The sequence below is a fragment of the Nuphar pumila genome, chromosome 1, assembly GCF_984573655.1.
Source record: "Nuphar pumila chromosome 1, dmNupPumi1.hap1.1, whole genome shotgun sequence".
Lineage (NCBI taxonomy): Eukaryota > Viridiplantae > Streptophyta > Magnoliopsida > Nymphaeales > Nymphaeaceae > Nuphar > Nuphar pumila.
This window is the reverse complement of record NC_143249.1, coordinates 117,100,185-117,123,424: the sequence shown is the minus strand read 5'-3', so window position 1 is coordinate 117,123,424 and position 23,240 is coordinate 117,100,185.

The window sequence follows — 23,240 nt, the reverse complement described above, 5'->3', positions numbered from 1 at the left end:
TTTGAGTTCAAAGACTGAATTGAATTTACTGAATCAACCCCCTCAATGTATAGAAATCCATGAGAAACTCTCAGTTGTACCTTGGCATTCAATTCTGATGCCATGTACACCACCCTCACATATGTCAGATGCATGATTGTCTGAATTACGAATCATTGCCAGTGTACGAGCGGATAAGTGGACTTTTATAAAGTTCAAAGACTGAATTGAATTTACTGAATCACCCCCCTCAATGTATAGAAATTCATGAGAAACTGTCAGTTGTACCCTGGCATTCAATTCTGATGCCATGTACACCGCCCTCACGTATGTCAGATGCATGCTGGTCTGAATTACGAATCAGACATTTTACAAAGACTGCGGTATCACGTCAGAGCTACCCCTAACGGTAGTCCTATGGGTGTCAACGGGTCGGGTTTGGTTAGGACCCTAGGTTGAACCAGACTTAAACCAGATTTTCGGGTTTGATATTAGATCTGAACCCGGGTTTAATCGGGTTCACTATAAAAAAACATTACCTGGACCATAAAAGAACTGTAAAATCATATTTTTTTTATCATTTTTACATTAAAATTTTGTGAACTAGAGTCTTGTTCGAGTGATATAAAATTTCACAAACTATTCCTGGGTTCATGTACTAATCATACCTTTTAATCTGAACCCGGGTCTTAATCGTGTCATTTTATTTATCACCATACCCAAACCCTATAGGGTTTGATCTGGGTCGGGTTTGGGCAAACCATGCTCGTTGACACCCAATTGCCCTCTGCATTCTAAAACACTAAGGCTGGACTCAGCATGTAGCGAAGCAGGTTATATGTTCCCCCCCCCCGAACAGGGGCGGTACTCCATCTCATGTTCGGGTGTTTCCAAAGAGCGCCACGTATAAGATGCAGACCGGCATGTATCCCCATGTGTGTCAGCATCATATTGCATCGTAATGTGGTGTCGTCGCAAAGACTTAAGTACCCTTTACCGCCATTGTCTTCCTCTTCCTTGAACAGACATAAATGCCCTCTATCTAGAAAACTGAATCGGCGGTTCGTGAAAAGGACAAAAATGCCCTTCATCGTTATCGCGCCAAAACGTTCCGCAAAGTTTGCGTATGCAGCAAGTTGTATGTTGTAAGATTTAAATAGTTCAAAACAATTCATTCTCGCCCAAAGCAGAAAACTCTACAGGTGCATTCTTTGCTTTCATCTGTGTACAACGGAGCATCCTTTCCTTTGTTCCAGAGCATACATTTCCGTCTTACGCACAGTCGCAGCATCGTTGCCACCTTCTGTTGCGTATTAGTTGTTACTGTTGCTTACTCTATAGTTGGAATATCCAAAATCCTATCGTTTCGGTGAGTTTCGTGTAAGGTTTTGTTATTCAATTTGTAGGTTTCTTCTTATACAACGACTTGTAAGTTTGAGAAATCTTATAAAGATGTGTACTTATGAACCCAAATGTTGCGACGATTTGTAATCATGATGATCGTCTAATTTGTTGTGCAGGTTAGCAATGTTTGTGCCTCATCAGAGAAGAGATGCATCGTCGTTCTATGGTTTGTGTATTAGAGAAGTGATCCGCCAGTCCCATTTATCCAAGGTTTTTGAAAGATACCAAAATATACTTAAGATTAAGAACGATAAAGACAGGGAAAAAGCGTTGGAATTGTATTATGCGGAGGATTATCCATCAGATATCGAGGCTGCGGACCAAATGAAGAATGCTGAAGAACGAAAGATGCAGAAGAAGGATGACGAAGAGAAGGCAAAGCAAAGAAATACGGAGGAGAATGAAAAGAGAAGGCGGAGGAAGATGGCAGAGCAGAGGGAAAGGGAAAAAAAGAGTGCGGAGGATTGAGAAAGGTATTTTAACAAGGTACAGATTGAGTCAAGGGCGGTAATGGATAACTGGATCTTGGACAATAAAGCAATGTGAAACAATGCAAAGCTACTGAAGGAGGCAGAGGAGAGGCGAAGGCAAATGAATAAGGAGGAAGTGCAACGGAAGAAGAAGGAGGAGGAGGAACAAAAGGAAAGAGAAATGAAGAAGCAGGAGGAGGAAGTGCAGGAAAGAAGGAAACAAGACTTGGAAGAGGAAGAAAGGCGACAGAAGGAGAAAGAGGAGGAGAAACAGAAGGAAAGAGAAAGGAAAAAGCAGGTGGAAGTAAGGCGGCAGGCGGCAGTCGGAAGAAAGACAGCGGAAGGAGAAGGAGGAGGAGAAAGAAAGGTGGCGGAAGGAGAAGGAGGAGGAAGAAAAGGAAAGTGAAAGGAAGAAGCAGGTGGAAGAAAGGCGGCAGGAGGAAGAAAGGCGGCGGAAGAAGAAGGAGGAGGAGGAAGAAAAGCGGCAGAAGAAGGAGGAGGAGGAGGAAGAAAGGTGGCAGAAGGAGAAGGAGGAGGAGGAAGAAAAGGAAAGTGAAAGTGAAAGGAAGAAGCAAGAGAAGGAAGTGCTGAAAAGAAGGAAACAATATTTGGAAGAAAAAGAAAGGCGACGGAAGAAGGAGAAGGAGGAAGAAAGGCGGCGGAAGAAGGAGGAGGAGGAGGAAGAAAGGCGGCAGAAGGAGAAGGAGGAGGAGGAAGAAAAGGAAAGTGAAAGTGAAAGGAAGAAGCAAGAGAAGGAAGTGCTGAAAAGAAGGAAACAATATTTGGAAGAAAAAGAAAGGCGACGGAAGGAGGAGGACGAGAAAAAGGACAGAGAAAGGAAGGAGGCGAAAAAAAGAGAGAGAAAGGAAGAAGAAGGCGCAGAAGGAGAGAGAAAGGAAGGAGAAGGAGGACAATGAAATGAAAGAGAGAGAAATGAAGGAGGAGGCGAGAAATGCGAGAGAAAGGAAGGAGAAGGAGGAGGAGAGAAAGCAGAGAGAAATGAAGGAGAGGGAGGAGGAGCGAAAGCAGAGAGAAAGGAAGGAGATGGAGGACGAGGAAAGGAAGGAGAGGGAGCACGAGAATAGGAAGGAGAGAATAAGGAAGGAGAAGGAGGACGAGGAAAGGAAGGAGAGAGAAAGGAAGGAGAAGGAGCTCGAGAAAAGGAAGGAGAGAATAATGAAGGAGAAGGACGAGAAAAGGAGAGAGAAAGGAAGGTGATGGTGGAGTTGATAGTGAAGGAAAGGGAAAGGCAGTTGGAGGCAGTGGACCCACCAGAAAGGCCTAGGTTGGAGGGAGAACAGGAGAAAAGAGTGACCAAGGTAAATAAATTTGATCTGTCTTTCAAGATTTAATAATATGTTTAGCGATTTTGGTACAACGATTACTGTGTTAGGTATTAATATCTATAGCGATTACTGTGATAGTCTGTGTGCAACCAATATTATTTATAGTGGTTAGTAGAATAGTATTTATAAGTACAAATGGAACTAATTGACAATTGGTATGAATAATATGCTATTTTTTGTTACAGGGAGGTCACAGGAGAAGTAGAGCACCATGTGAAAAGCTCGGAGGTCGGTGTCAATGGCCTGTAGTTCTGTCATGGTATGGTCAGTTGAGTGCATATCAGAAGAACCGATTACGAAATATGCACTTCGGTGCCCTTTTGGACCAGCAATATTTTGAAACTTGCTGGAATACCATGACCCACCTGGTAAATAAGTGGAATGATAAGACTAACACATTCCAGTTTGATTCTTTTGAGATGACCATGACTCTAGAAGATATGGCGAGGATCACTGGTCTTAAGTGCGATGGCAGTGCTGTCATATTACGGCATTCAAACTATAACGCAAGGGAAGAATGCACGGCCCTTTTGGGAATGTCGATGGACGAATGGAGTCAATGTATTTTTGGTGGAATGAAGTCCACATCAATGAAAGTGTCATTTATCCGTAATAAATGGGAAGGTCGCTCTGCTACTTGTGCATCTGAAACAGCTGACCAAGAGTTGCGCGACTTCCTTCTTTATTTTTTTGCTCTTACATTATTTTCCGATTGTTCTGGTTCGAGAATAAGTTCCATGTGGCTGCAGTACCTGACAGACTTAGACGAAGTCGACAACTATATCTGGGGTGCCGCTATGCTCGCACACTTGTACAGTCAACTCTACCGTGCAAGTAATGGTACGAAAACAGTTGGGGGATTTTGCCCATTTGTTCAGGTATTTATTGATTGCATAGTTAGTAATTGTAGACTAATTTCATTGAAGGTTGTAGTGTTACTAATAATATTGTTTTTGTTAGGCTTGGGCGTGGGAACATATTATCCCATTGCGTCCATGTGCTGCCCCTGCGAGTTGTGGTTTTCCAAAGATCAGTCGGTGGGCTAGAATAAACGTCACAGTGCATAATGCTAAGTCCATTTTAGATGGGCTGCAACTGAATGAGGTAAACGTTCTAAAATTGTTTACTTATCATTGAGTATTATAAATCGTTGTAATGTTTAGCATTCTTAAGTAATCATCGTTGCAGGAATGTCTTCCGTAGTACATATTGTTGTCGTCATATCATGCTTAAGTAAATTGTAATATATTTGTCACTCGTTATTAAAAAGAATTAGCAATGTACAGGTTTTGTGGAGACCTTATGGAGATGGGGAGGCCGATGACCAAGACGTTGTTGCAGAGGCTGCTAGATTGTCTGACCACGATTTGTGGCTGTTTTGCAATTATGAAGCCGAGTTGTAGCATGGTAGTCGAGTTCTCCTACAATCTGGCTTAGGGAAGTCCATCCCAAATATGCTTTTGGAAGTGAGAAAGAAGTTGAATAGTGGTGGGTGCAGGAACGTGAATTGGCGCGAACTCTACAGGGATGAATTATTCATTTGGAACTCGGGTGGTGTCTATGCCGTATCGTATGATTCTAACGGACGACAATTTGATCCCTTGTATTTCGAACGCTATTGGGAACCAATGCGCTGAAATCTGTCGATTGATAAAATTGGGAACCCATGCATCCCAACTGCCCCCTCTCATGTTGCAGCCCAACCTCTACAACCAAAACGTCGTCTCTCTTCTGTTACAACAACAATTCCCTCAGCAACAAAGCGCGATGAGGAGCGAACAATTGCTACAAAAGAGCACATTGTCTCTGCCGCAAGGTTTGATCTTATGGAGAGGGAGGATAAGAAATTAAGGACAAAAGTTAGCAATATGGGGATACAATTGAACTCAGTTGTGAAGATGATGACCAGCTTTTTTAGTAAGATGCACGCAACCCAGAGGCCACCCAGGATAGAGGGTCCACCAATAAAAACAGAGAAACAAGTGTATGCTATTTCATCTGATTCGTCAAGTGCCTACTAATAAACCATGGGCATTCTTTTTTATCACGATAGCTATTTGTTGTAATTGTATAATTAATTGTCGTAACTTGACATTCTTTTATTGTTTAATTCTTTATTATTACATGTAGGGGTGGCAATCGGGTCGGGTTGGCGGGTTGGCGGGTCGGGTTGGCGGGTTGGCGTGTCAGCATACCTCAACCCGAACCCGACCCGTTTATTAAACGGGTCAGCTGTGGCAAACACGAACCCGACCCGTTTAATAAACGGGTAACCCGACACGACCCGCCAACCCATTTAATAAATGGGTTGGGTCGGGTAAATGGGTTTTCAGGTTGGCGGGTCGGGTTGGCGGTTGACGGATGGGGTTGGCAGGTAGGCAGGTTGGCGGGTCGGGTTGACGGGTCGAGTTGGCGGGTTGACGGGTCGGATTGGCGGGTTGACGGGTCGGGCAGACGGGCAGATGGGTTGGCGGGTTGACCCACCCGCCTAACCCGTTTATTAAACGGGTCAGCCGGGTTGGCGGGTTGGCATACCCCCAACTCGAACCCGACCTGTTTAATAAACGGGTTACGCGGGTCGACCCGTTTATTAAACGGGTTGGCTTAAGCCCAACCCGAACCCGCCTAAGAGGCGGGTTGGCGGGTCGTGTCAGAAATTGCCACCCCTAATTACATGTAACAGACACGTTTCGTCTGTGGATCTCGTAAATAAATAAGTTTTAATCGAAAATAGATGTCTGTTGTTCAGAATGCGTGGCATTGAATTGAATAAGGTCGCCATCGTTATGATAGAGCATTTCTGCCTAGCAATCGTTGTATTTGTCTCCTCTTCGAAAATACATCACAATAAGAATTTGCGATGTAGGCCGTGAACAATAATTTAACGAGTTCTGACATCGTAAATGACATCAGTGAATAGCGATCAAAGAAGATTGATGCGACGAAATCACTACTGATGATCATAAGTAAATTGTAAGTAAATTACAATCGCGCAATAGGATGCCGACCAACCAAAATCGGTACGATATTGTTCTCTGTCAGAAATCGCTCATTTGCGAGGATTTCAATTCATGAGGTCAACAACGCAAACGGCAATGGCTTGTCCCTTTGTAAACGTTGTAAGTCAACAAGGATTTGCGGTGTTAAATGATACTAGTATAAAGCGACAATGAACGTTGTTAAAAACCGACAATGGCTACGATATTTGGCATGAATATATCGTTGTATCCATGTTTGATGATCAATTGAGTAATCGTCAAAGATTATTCATACCTGGAAAACAGGTTTGTTCTGGTCGGGTCAATCTCCCATTCAACCATTGTTATAATATGAAGTCAAAACGACGATTTTTTAATTATTTAAAAGCCAATCATTTAAGTTGCGGGTTGTCTTCGATAAAAGGCGATATTCGAAAGGACGGTTTTTAATTATTTAAAACGAAATCATTTAATTAGCGAGTTTTTTTTGAAAAAGGGCAGCATTGGAAAAGACGTAAGCTATCACCACGCAAATAAAATCTTACTTAGATCATAAAATAAAACGCAACCTTGATCAATGCCCAAAAAAAACTTACTTGAACAACCCTTCGCATCCCGCTTAGAGTGACAGTCGAACAATACCCCCAAATCATTATGCTGCGATACCAAATATCGCTATTCGACGATAACCAAAAAATCGCCATTAAGTGATGTCATGAATCGACTTCCAGCAGAAGCCACAAATCACTATTTATCGATTAAAGCAAAAATACAAGCACGAACAACAAGTTGTCGATGACAAATCTCTATAAACTCGTAACAAATCCGACGATGTTGAAATTGGGTCATGCAAAGAGGCATGACAACTAAACTAATAGCTCACACGAGATTCCTGTCCAGCTGACAGCACAATCGCTTTCCCGCGATATCCACAACTGGCTATGCAACGATTACGAAGTCTACTTACGCAGCTCCAAGCGATTGCGAGAAATCGAACCTTACATTTCAACGACGCCATTCCTGGACGAAGAAAGATCAACCATGGAACAAAGAAGGAATTCCGGTCAATTTACCAACGTTAGTTGGTAAAGCTATGATTGTAAATAAAAGACATCGATTCAACTTCTTCTGCAGCAATTTTTTCGTGTTCTCAACACCTTCAATTGTTATCTTGTGAAAACTTTTAGCCATATGTTGTAAATAAATGGCTAATCAATGTGTCGTTTCTCTTCCTCACTTCATTTCTTAATTGGTAAGTAAACCTCTTCGTCTGTTACAGGGTGAGCTTTGTTCGCTTTAACAATGGAAGTGCAAGTGTGAGTGGTACTTCACAATTTCTCACAATCGCTTTGGAGTTCTTAACGTGGGATCGTTCAGATCCCTCTGGTTTTTATCAACAAATGTTCATTATCACTTTATACTAGTATCGTTTAACACCGTAATTCGGTGTTGACTAACACCGTTTACAAAGGCTGAGTATTACAGCATAAATCGCTTTCCGCGATAACCACAACTCGCTATGCAACAAATATGTAGTCGAATTACGCAATTCCAACCGATTGCCATAAATTTTGGATTTGTCGTACATTATTCATTGATCATGTTGGTTGAGCAGTAGATTTTTTGGGTCATAAATAGTCGCACAAGTACTCAACGGTGTGATTATCTTCTACTTCGTGAACCAGCAACAATCAAACTGACGGTTCCTTCATACACCTGGACTCCCCCCCCCCCCCCCGAACGTAGAAAATTATGGTCGGTGATACAGACGAAGACAGCTACACGACCAACAATGGCGAATCATGCGTATATTGTCTTCACATCGTCTCCATTTTCAACAAAATCTATCTCTTTTAAGCCGTTATTTGCGATTTGTGTTGTGTACTATGTAATGTAATTTCCATATCGTTCATTGCAATGTCCTTATTCATTTCAGTAGAACATCCACCGACGAAGTTGGGCGAAAACTTAGTCAATCACTCATGGAGGACATCAAACGAATGTGCAATGAATTCTCATAATGCAACATGATCAGTAATTTTGTTCATATGAAACTAGTAGGAGTTGTCTATATACGTAAGCCATGTGTACGTGTGCGTTAACAACACCATATTTGCTTCAAACAGACTATATCTGATTTCGTCAGTTATATTAAAAGCAACGCACCAAGCCAGACTATAAGCATCGTCAGCCCGTATTTCATGGTATATCAGTTGTATTTTATGTTGCTTTTGGTTATTGATTAAGTCTGATTGATTCGTATGTTAACGTTGTTGTTAGCAATGTTTCAGTATGCAGATGATCTTACGCCGTTTGCCATACTCCAATGGATTTAAAGACGGCCTACCTTATTGGGTTAACGGTAATCATTGCAGAGACCTTTTGTCAAGTGAAAAGGTAAGCAAACAAACCTAGAATGCAAGGTTACAGCATGACAATGCTAACAACATTTTTTTGATCTATTTGCAGATATTGATTCCTACACTCTAGCAATCAGAAAAGCATTGGGTCTTATACGTGATGGATTTACACGAAAAACAACTTTGGTGTTACAATTCTTTGGAAGTTGACAGTGGTTTACGGCTGAACATTTCTCATCTCGTAAGATTCCATCTATATGAGTATCGTGTCCTGTACTGGGGTCATGAATTTACTTTGGGTCACATTATTCTCAGATCGGTTTCGTCAAAGCCATTTTGGGAGTCGATATTAGCGAGTGGATCTATCGCACGACATACCATGCTCTATTACAAGATAATGGTGTTGATCGTGGCGTATTTGTAATGAAATACATTGAAGCGATATACAATGGTGCAAAACCCTGTTTCGACGTTGTATGTCATTTCTTGTCTTATGTTATTAGTGATTAAATGCATGTCTATTGGTTTCACATTACAATTTGTTTTTGCAGGTTGATATACCTGGATTCCTTGAAGAACTCTGCCAAATATTGACGTCTTTCCTAATTGCGGAGGCGAAACTAGCAAAACCGCCACGAGGATGTAAAAGGCAGCAACCAGCGGTGCCCAACATGCATGATTGATAGTCGCAAAATTAGATAGCGATGTATGCAATGAACGAAGCCTTGTAATGTTCGAAATGATAATAGTCAACATCGTTATGAAATATTTGATGTGTAAACATCGCCTTATTGCTAACACGCACAAAATGAAAATCGCAGAAGAGACTCGAGATGAATGCGGTGAACAAGTGCAAAAAATGTCGCTTTCGTAATTACAAATAGTACACAACGTTAAGACAGGTTTGTTGTTCAGAAATGGTGGTCTAACGTCAGCTTCACTACTACTACCATGAAATGTTGTGTAAGAATTTGTAATTTTTTTTAATTTCAAATGACTATTTACTTTAATTATGATATTGCATACATATGAAAAAAGTCTACATGGATACAACAACCGCGTCGAAGATCCTATACACTCGATTCAAGAACAAGTCGCTTTTGCAGGAATTTTCGGTTTGTCGGTTCCTTATTCGCGAAGCAAAATGGAACACATCCTTAACCTGTGCGATGTGTCATTCAAATATTAATGAAACGTCCTATCACCCTCAGTCAGTTTTCAAACTAATACGACAGTTTTAATAAACAAAGAGCAAATCTCACATAAAATACCCTCCGCATTAATGAATTTGAACAATGGCATGTCAGACAGCTATTCTCAAAACTAATCAATGCGATGGGACCTGGTAGTTCAAATCACGGTAGCACGTAGCGGGTGGGTTTTATTGTAGAAATATTTTTTGGTCTTATATAAAACCACAACTTTGTTCAGAGCGAACATTACATGCCTTTGTTACTAGGAATCGCGGTAATCCATTTCCGCACTTTTCGTTCACGGAAAGCGAGCTATACAACGATTTCGGAACAGCAACAAAATATCTTTCGCTGTACAGTATTTTAAATTACCGAAGACCAACATTACCAGGATTGGTTAAGCGCATACAACACAAAACTATGTCTCTATACGTTTTAGTTTTCTTAGATGTAGCAGTACAACGATTTACAAGAGTGTGTTGTAATGTTCAAATTATATTTCAACGAAGACAAATTTACAATATTTGTAGTCCTACAAAATTTGCCTATCGGAAGATGAACCCCCGTCAACGGAACCGGGTTAGATGAACCCCCTTCACCGGAACGACTGCTCCTCTGAAACCTCCTCCTCGCGAGAAGAAAAGGACGCGGTGAAGCTCCTGATGGTCATCCTCGGTGCGACAACCGTGTCCCTCGCCACCGCTGACAACCGCAAATTAAGTGCCCGCGACTGCACCGCCGACAACTCCACGTCAGCCAACTCCACCTCCGCCGACCGCTCCTCACCATGTTGCGACTGCACAGCCGTAGTTGGGCGAGAACGGTGATGGCGAAGTTCGTTAGGTTGTACAGAGAGAGCAATCAATAGGTTTTATATTACAGATTTTGTCTCCCGTTCTTTTTGAACTTAATCAAATTTTCGCATATTTTCTCGCGTAAATCTGGTATATCTTCCTACAACAAAAATATGTAATGTGAAACCAATATATAACAGGAATCCTGAATAACAACAGATGCAAAGTTCATACAACGATGAAAACAACTTCTTCTCCATTGTATATTGCTTCAATGTGCTTCATTATGAATATGCCACAATCGAACCCATTAGTTTGTACAGGAGCATCGTCAGCACAGAGAAACATTCACTCGGCAATGTCGACACCCAAATAGTCCTTCAGGAATCCTGCTTGTGATAAAGGGAAAATATAGTATTGTCCGGTCCACCACAAATAGCTACGCTTCACCTGTGGGCAGAAGCTTACCAAATGCATAGCGTCACGTTCTACACCACTGTGACAGTCCAATGAGTTGTAGCACCATAGTTGTTTTTTCACAAAATTCATCTCGTATAAGACCCAATGTTCTGGATTTTGCCACAGCGCAGGAAGTAAAATCTGTGAATCGATACAATAATTTATAATTCCATAGACAGATCCTGATGGGGATGTAACGACTAAAACTTGGAGAAGAGGTTTGTTAACTTACCTTATCAAAATTCGCAAAATCTACGAACTCTTCATCGATGTTCCGACAAGGTAGTGCATCTGCGAATCCACTAGTGTATGGCTTTCGCCGGACATACATCTGTTGCACGTAATAGTAAGGTTTAACCACCAAGAAAAGTGAGTAAGTCATAAAAGCAATTAAAACAATGGCAGGCCAGACATACCATGAAATAAGGAGTGATGATGCTTACTGCATTGCTCGTTGCGTTGCTTTGAATATAATTGAAAAAATCACACATTGTCTGGTTGCAAAAATTTACAAACTTGAGAACATACAAACCGAAGACCTAGTAAATGATACTGGTTGCGTACGTACAAAATTACTGATAGTGTTCCCGTCTGCAAATTCATCTCGCATCTCCTCGATGTAATCTAGGACCTCCTTAGGGAGTTGCTGCCCACCCTTATCTGTGGATGTTGCACTGAGTGCACCATGAGCGTAATATTCAGAATTCGACATTGAAATTATTTTCTACAGTAAACAACAAAAGATGAAATACGACATGAAAAGGCAGAAATATACGTCTTAAGCGCTAAAGCTGGTACTGTGGGAGTGGTTGTCTTCTTCCTTGGTGACGTGGCTGGTCGTATTGCTCCCATCGTGCTCTGCTTTGGTGCCATGACTGGTCGTATTGCTTCAATCGTCCTCTCCTTTGGCGCCATGCCTGGTCGTACTGCTCTCATCGTCCTCTTCTTCGGTGCCATGCCCGGACGAAGATATCGATGCCACCTTTGCAACGCAGATACGGAATTGATGTCGTCAGTCAAATATAAATGAAATGTCCCTTAACATGCCGCCCTTTTTCGAAAACCACCCACAAACTAGATGATTGTGTTTTAAATAATTAATAATACATCATTTCACATGCCACCCTTGCTCGATAAACGCCCGCAAATGAAATGATTGTGTTTTAAATAATACAAAATACATCTTTTCCCATGCCGCCCTTTTTCGAAAAAAAACCCGCTAATTAAATGATTTCGTTTTAAATAATTAAAAACCGTTGTTTCGTCTACCGCCCTTTATCGAAGACAACCCGCAACTTAAATGATTGGGTTTTAAATAATTAAAAAACCGTCGTTTCGACTTCATATTATAACAATGGTTGAATGAGAGATTGACCCGACCCGAACAAACCCGTTTTCCAGGTATGAGTAATCTTTGACGATTACTCAATTGATTATCAAACATGGATACATCGATATATTCATGCCAAATATCGTAGCCATTGTCGGTTTTTTAACAACGTTCATTGTCGTTGTATACTAGTATCATTTAACACCGCAAATCCTTGTTGACTTACAACGTTTACAAAGGGACAAGTCATTGCCATTTGCGTTGTTGACCTCATGAATTGAAATCCTCGCAATTGAGCGATTTCTGACAGACAACAATATCGTACCGATTTTGGTTGGCCGACATCTTATTGCGGGATTATAATTTACTTATGATCATCAGTAGCGATTTTGTCGCATCAATCTTCTCTGATCGCTATTCACTGATGTCATTTACGACGTCAGAACTCGTTAAATTATTGTTCACGGCCTACATCGCGGTAGCACGTAGCGGTGTTAGTCAACACCGAATTGCGGTGTTAAACGATACTAGTATAAAGCGATAATGAACGTTTGTTGATAAAAACCAGAGGGATCTCAATGATCCCACGTTAAGAACTCCAAAGCGATTGTGAGAAATTGTGGAGTACCACTCACACTTGCACTTCTACTGTTAAAGTGAATAAAGCTCACCCTGTAACAGACGAAGAGGTTTACTTACCAATTAAGAAATGAAGTGAGGAAGAGAAACGACACATTGATTAACCTTTTATTTACAACATATGGCTAAAAGTTTTCACAAGATAACAATTGGAGGTGTTGGGAACACGAAAGAATTGTTGTAGAAGAAGTTGAATCGACGCCTTTTAATTACAATCATAGCTTTACCAACTAACGTTGGTAAATTGACCGGAATTCCTTATTTGTTCCATGGTTGATCTTTCTTCGTCCAGAAATGGCGCTGTTGAAATGTAAGGTTCGTTTTCTCGCAATCGCTTGGAGCTGCGTAAGTAGACTTCGTAATCGCTGCATAGCCAGTTGTGGTTATCGCGGGAAAGCGATTGTGCTGTCAGCTGGACAGGAATCTCGTGTGGGCTATTAGTTTAGTTGTCATGCCTCTTTGCATGACCCGATTTCAACATCGTCGGATTTGTTACGAGTTTATAGTGATTTGCCATCGACGACTTGCGGTCCGTGCTTGTATTTTTGCTTTAATCGATAAATAGCGATTTGTGGCTTCTGCTGGAAGCCGATTCATGACATCACTTAATGACGATTTTTTGGTTATCGTCGAATAGCGATATTTGGCACCACAGCATAATGATTTGGGGGTATTTTTCGACTGTCACTCTAAGCGGGATGCGAAGGGTTGTTCAAGTAAGCTTTTTTGGGGCATTGATCAAGACTGCGTTTCATTTCATGATCTAAGTAAGATTTCATTTGCGTGGTGATAACTTAGATCATGAAATGAAACGCAATTTTGATCAATGCCCCAAAAAAGCTTACTTGAACAACCCTTCGCATCCCGTTTAGAGTGATAGTCGAACAATACCCCCAAATCATTATGCTACGGTGCCAAATATCGCTATTCGACGATAACCAAAAAATCATCATTAAGTGATGTCATGAATCGTCTTTCAGCAGAAGCCATAAATTGCTATTTATCGATTAAAGCAAAAATACAAGCATGGACCACAAGTCGTCGATGACAAATCACTATAAACTCGTAACAAATCCAACGATGTTGAAATCGGGTCATGCAAAGAGGCATGACAACTACACTAATAACCCACACGAGATTCCTGCGTCTCATACCCATCTGTCGAATGCATCAGAGCCTGTCATGATAGAGAAAATATAAGACACTGCATTAAGTTTCACAAGAAATGCATACCTCTTCACCACATTGATTACATACCAATAGACTTGTAAAACTGAAGCGATCCTTGCCGGAAATCTAGTCGAGAGGAATGAAGGTTTCAACGTTTGCTGGTACTTCTGTAGGGTATTGCTGCATGTTGGACATTACATGAGTTAGATATTGACAAGCTTCACGTAATGGGAAGCAATATAATGTCTTACATACCTGTTCATTCAAAGGGCTTTGTTGTTTTTTATTACAGTTTGGTTATTTCTTAGTCCTTTTATTGCCAACCAATTCTAGTGCACCCTTTGACCTCCGACGACTGCGATCAGAGGCGGGTTTTCTTTTGATACCCTGCGCTTCATGAATATGTCCATCATAATCAACAACGTTCACTACTGACTTGTTGAAGATAATGTTTACGCTTCGGCGCAACTTCTCGGGAGTGTCAAGCGAAACATGATTTTCACCTACGCTGTTCGATCCCATTATCTTTGGCTGATATTCATTCGTTGCAACGGACTTAATGTGAATTGACTCCACGTTTTCAAGTAACTCCATTGCAGCTTTTCTCACAGATACATAGCATTCTTCACTTCTCGATGCCAAATCAGCAACATGCATGAATGACCTACACAGTTGTTGGTAACGAGAGGCATTATCCGTAACGAGCATTTCAATCTTTGTGCGTCTCTTCCATCTTCGCATTACGTAAGACTCGGGTATTTCTTGTATCTTCTCTTGATTGATTGCCTTTAATGCATGACATCATAGAATACCTTTGAATTCATACATTTTGCACGAACATTCAACTCTTCCGTTGTCAACATTGTACGTGACATGTGTTTCTTGCCTTTCGTGATGGTTTTCGCCCTGCCATAAAATATGGTATTTGTGCATATTCTCGGTTTGCACGAGTCCTTCTATTTTGCAATTCATGACATGTAACACCTCTTTCTTGATCTATTCAAATACAGTCAGTGTATACAGAGCTGCAGGTCGCATCAATATTTTCATGCCAAGAGTTAGAGTCGTGTATTGAAGCATTTCACGTCTTGTTCAAGCTCACTCTGTCTTAGACCGTCTACAAATAAATCATATTGTTCCATGAAACGAAACATTGTTAAACATGAATACAGGGTCTTCTTCAGCGTGACATGCATAGATTCAGCTCTTTGTGTGCTTATCATACCTGCACAAAAGTATTGTCTTCCATATGCCAATGCCCACTTCTCTTTTTCTGCATATAAATTTTGTAACCACATACAATCAATAAGGTCGTATGTCTTAATCATTTGCTCCCAATCTGACTTAAAGGTGACCTCGTCTACGCTATGAAGTACACACCTTGTAAACTTTTTGTCAAACCCTGTATTCTGATTAAATATGTGTCCTATGTTTCTTGCTGCATTTTGAAAGATATGCCACAAACATAGGCGATGATGTGCATCTGGCCACACATGAAGCACTGCAACCGCAATTGCGTGATCACCATCTGTAAGTACAGTTTCAGGATACTTCCCGTTCATTGCCTATGTGAATACTCTGAACAACCACTCAAAGCTTTTCTTGGTCTGGTCATACAAAAACGCCCTGCCTAATATACAACTCTGTGCGTGATGGTTCACTCCGACAAACTGCGCAAATGGCCACTGTTCAGTATTAATCTTTACTGTAGTATCAAACACAAGCACATCATTGAAGCATTCATAATCCACTCTTGACTTTGAATCTACCCAAAACATATTCACAGCATATACATCTTCGTCCACTTGCATTGCACTAAAGAAACCATGTTCATTGCTTGATTTATTCTGTAAGTAATGAACCAAAGAACATATTTCTTCGTTGTTCATGTTTTCTGTCCTCTTCCTTCTCAAGTGGTTTCTTAGATCCAAAGGTGTGAATGACACATTTTCGCGACCACCATCCATGCGGGTAAACAAATTGTATGTCTTCCTTGGTGCAATGCCGGCGCTATCGGCTATTTCAGCCATTACAGCATGCGCTACAGTTACTTTACGATGTGACCTTAGCATATGAGTCATACATGATGCAGATAACTCATGATTATGATCACTGATTAAAGTACGCACGACAAATTTCTCATTCGGATGTCTTCTCAAAACCATTCTCGCTTGACATCCACATCTTGATTCTGACATGCTCCTTGTTGAATTTCCCATTGATTTCTTCCAACCTTGCTTGGAACAAACATATGTCTTTCTAACCACGACACCCTGTGCATTTTTTGACCAGGAAAACCTTCTCACACTGAAGCCAACTTTTAAGGCATAATCATTGTAAAATTTATATGAAGCTTCCTCATTATTAAACTGCATTCCTTCTACAGGAACAGAGTCAAGTGTAATTCCATGTACATTCCCAGTTCCGATGCTTTTATTGTGTGTACTGACATCAAAATCTGCCTCATTATTGACTTGCATTTCTTCTACTGTAACATTCAAGTCAAGTGTACTTCCATGTATATTCCCGGTGCCTACACTTTTATTATGTGTACTGTTGTAGTAGTCTATCTCATTATTGAATTGCATTTCTTCTACTGGAACATTCAAGTCAAGAGTGGGTCTAATGACTGCACTCTTCTTTTCATGTGCATTATTAGTGCAGATGTTCAATTCTTTGGTTGCGTCAATAGTATAAATATTCAATTCTCCAGATCTTTCGATTGATTGAGCTACATCATCTTTATTACAACCTGATGATAAGCTCAACAATGTTTTAAGCAATATATCAATCTGTGTTTGCATCAAAATAGCAAACAAATCGATATTAACTAACAAAAATGTATCTCACAAAAACGGAAGTATGTCACTAAAACAAGGGTTTTTCGATACAATGCATATAATGAGTTAATGTAGGATACCTGATGGGGTAGAGGCCCTTCATAGCATTTGTAAACAAGCATTCTTGTCAACAGGTCCCAGCGTCTTACAAATATCAATAAGTTTTCAACCATCGTAAGAACATGATCTACCTGCAATAACCAAACAATGCCTTAATGGCACACCATACGACATGCCTTCTTCATCGATAGCATGATGAGATGAAAAGCTACTCACGCTGCCTTAATGGCACTGGTTGGAATGTTTGTGAATCATTGCTTTCTTCCATAATGCCTACAAACAACGAAAAAGAAGAGAACATAGTGGAGTTAGCAAGCGTATACGTTTACTACAATTTAATCAGGATGCATATAACAACGGATACCAATAAGGTTAAGCAAGTCAAGGCAACGATTTAATGAATGACAATATCAAAGCAAGTGCGGTTTGATGTTTGCTTATACTGAGCATCGAGTTGTCGTCGTACATGTGTGTTGACGATAACGCTCTCATTACATCCACTAGGCTCAAAAGCGAGTCCAATCGAAGTCGTTGAAAGAGCAGCGACATGCCTGCGAAAATTGCCCCCCCCCCTTACCCCCCACATGCAAGTAACGATGTGTTTTTGCAAGCACACATTTTCAAAGTCTGTGTACAAATATCTTAGAAATACTTATTACATAACATATAATATCTTACAAATCGATATACATATCGATTTGTAAGATATTGAAAATTGATACGGCAGTTCAGCATTAATAACTTACAACTCGACAATCAAAACCATACTATCTAAAAGATCGATAAATATATCGCACAATAAATTACAAATCGATAAGAAAGAAATTGAGCATAATAGCAAACAAATCGATACAATGCATATAATGAGTTAATGTAGGATACCTGATGGGGTAGAGGCCCTTCCTAGCATTTGTAAACAAGCATTCTTGTCAACAGGTCCCAGCGTCTTACAAATATCGATAAGTTTCCAACCATCGTAAGAACATGATCTACCTGCAATAACCAAACAATGCCTTAATGGCACACCAGACGACATGCCTTCTTCATCGATAGCATGATGAGATGAAAGGATACTCACGCTGCCTTAATGGCACTTGTTGGAATGTTTGTGCATCATTGCTTTCTTCCATGATGCCTAACGACAACAAAAATGAAGCAAAGACACAGGAATGTTTTGTAACACAAGGCAGGCACGAGAAGGCGACAATGTGTTGTAAAACAAGATAAAAAACAAGGCGGAAAACTCGACTGGAGACGAAGGCAAAGTTTGGGTTGATAATGGGAGCTACTGTTACAGCAGATGGCGCAGGAGTTTAATGAATAGGGAACGTCTCCACTTTAAATAGTTAACATCAAACTTTCTGGATGGAGGACTTTTTTATCCTTTTCTGTCCTTTTCTCGAACGATCATTTCACAGCTTTTGAATGGAGGATATTTTTGTCATTTAATCGAACCGTCATTTCAGGGCAAGAAAAGCAAGTAAGGGTGATTAAGTCTTTGCAACAACACCAGAGTCCGATGCAAAGGTATGTCAACATACACGGGCATACGAGCCCCATGTGCATGAATACGTGGCGCTCATTCGACCACTCGAACACAGACGTGGGATTCAGTGAATCATCGGGGGCGAACATACACCACCCTCCCCAGCATCTCCTGTATGAGTACCACGTTTTTTGTGAGAACCGTCGATGCCTCATATGAACGATATTTAGAGTTTGCAAAAATGTACAGCAGAAAAGCCAAAATGAAAAATAAAAAGAGAAACGGGAACAAGATTTTTCAAGTGAATGTAAAACGAAAACGGAAACAAAGCAAAAAATGATTGGGAAATGTTTAAAAAATAATAACATAATAAATTAATGAAATAGAAAATGAAAAGCATGTATTCCACAAAACGGAAATGCTTGAGAAACATGGGAGAAATGTATCGAAAATGTTTCTCAAATATGAGAAATGTGTTGCCCCTAGTATGGAAAACGTGTTTTTCATATGTTGTTTGGCGTTTTTCAAACATTTCAGAAACACGGTATTTTCCGGTTTTGAAAATGGTTTCTGGAGAAGCGAGTTTCCCATCCTATTATTCCATTTCGGGTAACCCTAGTTAACATCATGGCTGTTTGGATGTTGTTCATTGCATGGATAAAGTGATGCCTTTAGAGGTAGCTCTAACTTGACACCGACTCTTTTGGATAAGGATCAGTTTGTGTTTGTCCCACGTCCACTTTCATCTACGAGACATTGTGCTAGATGTGTCCCGCCAAACTTGACCAAGAGTCCCCAGTGTGTTCTGTTACTGTATGTAAATTTGTGAATTAGGTATGGCTTGGGTTGGATCTGATCAAATTTTGTCAAGTATAGAACATGCTCCATTTACATCAAACCCTGCTTTAGCATGGGTACAGGTATTGGGTATGATATCATTTTGTGAATAATAATAGAACATGGTCTATTTACATCAAACCCTGCTTTTGGCATGAGCGCAGGTAGTATTTTTGTCCTTCAAAGTAAAGATGGGTCTGTTGAGCACTCAAACCATATTACCAATTGTGGCACTCTTATCAACACTAAGACTAATTGTTAACCGCAAAACTAGATTGCTTTTTTCTATTTGAAGATCAAAAGAGAGATGAGAACATCGTAAACAGGTAAGGCCAGATGCTTTAAGGCAGGCTTGGTAGCCCGTGTTGGTGAGGAGATGAGAGGGTGACGCAACATCTTGGGGAGGATGTAGTTAAAATGGTTCATCTCCACTCTCAACACCAGCCGTTCCAAACACAGGTGAAATTAATTACACCCTCGTTAAATACCATCTTTGACTCCCAAACAGAACATAGCTGGTGTGCTTAGTAAGAGCTTGGGTGTCTATGATTTCACTCGGGGTTCACCTCACATAGGCAGGCTCATTAAGTGACCGGATTCTCAGCGAGTGGTCTCCGTTGCTAAAAGAATGAAAAAAAGTAATTGAATGTTTCTTACAAACGTCAGTGTTTTTTAGCTTCAATAAAAGTTACATTTTCTTTTGTTTTTTGCTTTTCTAATATATATACTTTATCATTTGTAACAAGACAAAACAATTATACAAATAGAGTAGAAAATTTTGAGTGATATGCCCAATTCTAGAGGTATCAACGGGTTGGGTTTGGTTTGGACCCAGGTGAAACCAGACCTGGCTCCGATTTTTTGGGTATGATATCAGGTTCGGACCCAAGTCTAATCGGATCCATCATAAAAGAAACCATATCCTAACCGGATAAAAACTACATGAACCATACCGGTAAAATAATATTTTTTATCATTTTTACATTAAAAAATTACGGTCTTAATTGAAACTCGGTGGGGCCTGGGTTTGGTATAAAATTTCACAAACTATACCCTGTTCTATGTATTAATCGGACATTCGAGTCTGGTCCCGAGTCTTAATTAGGTATTTTTATTTATCACCATACCCGGACCCTACAGGATTTGGTTCGGGTAAACCCAATCCGTTGACACCCCTACCCAATTCTCTCCCTCTCTCTAAAAAACAATCCTAAGCCAAACAAAAAAAAAGGGTAAACAACTTTTTAAAAAAAGAGCGTTGTTTCTGTTGGCTCGTGCGGGGTAGAAAAAATATAAAGTTGGATGTAATTGAGGCTCATCTAGGGGTGGCAAAACCTGAGACGACCCGCCAACCCGCCTTTTAGGTGGGTTCGGGTTTGGAAAAAATGAACCCATTTAATAAACGGGTCGACCCGCCCAACTCATTTATTAAACGGGTCGGGTTCGTGTTAGGGGTATTCCAACCCGCCAACCCGTTTAATAAACGGGTTAGGCGGATGGGTCAACCCGCCAACCTGACCCACGAACCTGAGAACCCGTTTACTCGACCCAACCCATTTATTAAATGGGTTGGCGGGTCGTGTCGGGTTACCCATTTATTAAACGGGTCGGGTTCGTGTTTGCCACAGCCGACCCATTTAATAAACGGGTCGGGTTCGGGTTGAGGTATGCTGACCTGCCAACCCGTCGGGTCGACCCGCCAACCCGACACTATTGCCACCCCTAGGCTCATATGGGTCTATATGAATCCAATTCGAAAGAGCTAGGACACATGCATAAAAGGTCTGAGCTTTGGAACTAGGTCCTGGTTAGTAGCTGGTAAACTATCATCTTTCTATGTACTAAAAATAAGCGACTAGATATCGTACAAGGGCTCCGCTCATTTGATAGGGATGACTCATGAGCAGAGCACCAAGCTGAAGGGCAGTTTTACCAATTGAAAGCCTGTCCTTTTCTTAAAGAACAAATAGAAAGCTGTCGCCGGTGATGATAAGGGTTTTTCTTATCCTAGACAGAAAAAAAGAGAGTGGCTAGGACTCCACACGTTTCATTTAAATCTAATAGAGGCCCAAGATTATTCCATTTGCGGCCTTAGAGTTCCACTAATTTTCTAATTGGTGTCTGCCACGACTTGTCTTGTCCAGGCACATTGGACTCAACTCAAGACACAACACATTACCAAATTATCATATTTGTGTCAAGTACTCGAGCAATTAGGAGAAGATGTACCAGGTCCAGCTCCATAAATAAAACCCGACCTGTGGCCATGTTGAATCCGGGTCAGTCTTATGCAATTTGAATCCAATCAAATTCTATTGTCTGTCTGGACTTTTAGGCCGAGTACTTCTGGATCAAGGTCAACGACATATATCCAGAATAAGGCGTGCTGTGGGTCCAACCCCACTAAGCCTCCCTGGTCGCCTCTAGAGTCTCGACAGCTCCATTGGGAACATTAAACACGTTATGTTTAGATTTTGAATTACAAAATCACAAGTATTCTAAAAATTATCACCGTTAGGGCACCTAAGGCTGGGTGGTCGTGTCCTCCTCAACCCGGAGTTTTACTTCACTGGCCATCAAGACCATATTACCCTCATAAGCACAACAATATAAAAAATCACACTTGTTTTTAATATACTGCAAATTATTACAATATTACCCTGACTTTTATTTCTTCAATTTTCTTTGTCATCATATATGTTTTAATCAATGAACTGAGATCTTCGTATTTCTTAAAATTATTTTATCATGAGAATATGCTTTGTTAGATACACTCTAGCATGCCCCCAAAGGGATTTGGCGTAGTGGGATGAGACTTAGAACGTTAGGCAGGTGGTCTAAGTTCAACTTTTATGAGTGTCACCCCTTGCCTAAGCCCAAGCGTGGCGTGGCGACTTTCTGGGGCAAGGGTAAGCCCACAGAGTTTTATACTGTTAGGACAGTAACCGTAAGTATGGCAGGCAGAGCCAGCGTGACTAGGTCTCAGATGTTAAGGGTGGTTTCTCCGTGTAAATATATATAAAAAAAAATACACTAGCATTATTCAGCCAAAGAGCCAAAGAATCGTAAGGTCAAAGCTTAAAAAAAAGGTGGTATGGAATCCACTCGACAATTGATATCAAGGGCATTTGCTAATGTAGGCCAGTCTTTTGCCTGCACTAAGGTCAACTGTTGGTGGAAGAAATGATATCCTTTGGGACGGCACCTGGTTCAAACATTCTATAAGAGGTGCCACATTGACCATAGCCTTGTTTTAGTGTGTGATGTAAAATTCTAGTACATTAGTCATCGAAGATAGTTTCTCATTGATTTTGACTTTGCAACAAATGACACACAACCTAGATATCAAACTCGTGACATCTTTCAATTTGAACACCTCAAGCAAACTCACTTATATAGCAGGTGTAGTGCATAGCCGTGTGGGTGTCGACTTCACTAGTTTCTACCATCATTCTTGTGAAAATATTTGTTTCTAACAATAACAACTTGTAGATCATAACTTTTGAATTTATTTAACGTTTTATTGATCAGGTCCCATCAATATTATGTCCACAGTTTATTTAGTGAGAATCAGGTTAAACAGGAATCCATAAAAGGTATTTTAAAAGCTTAAGAATTCATATTGCCAACAATGTCTCCGATTTATAATAGAAAAAATATGATTTTCATGTCAAAACAATTCAACTAAAAGTACATTTCTTAATAAATGAAGCATGCCAAATGCTGTGACAAAGTTTAGATTTAATGAATGTTGATTTCTCTCTCTTTATATATATATATATATATATAAACTAGAATATGAGCACTGAAATATGAGAACTAGAATAGGAGAACTAGAAATATAAGCATTTTCTACACTTTTTTTTGCAAATTCAACCATGTGGATGTGCTTGGC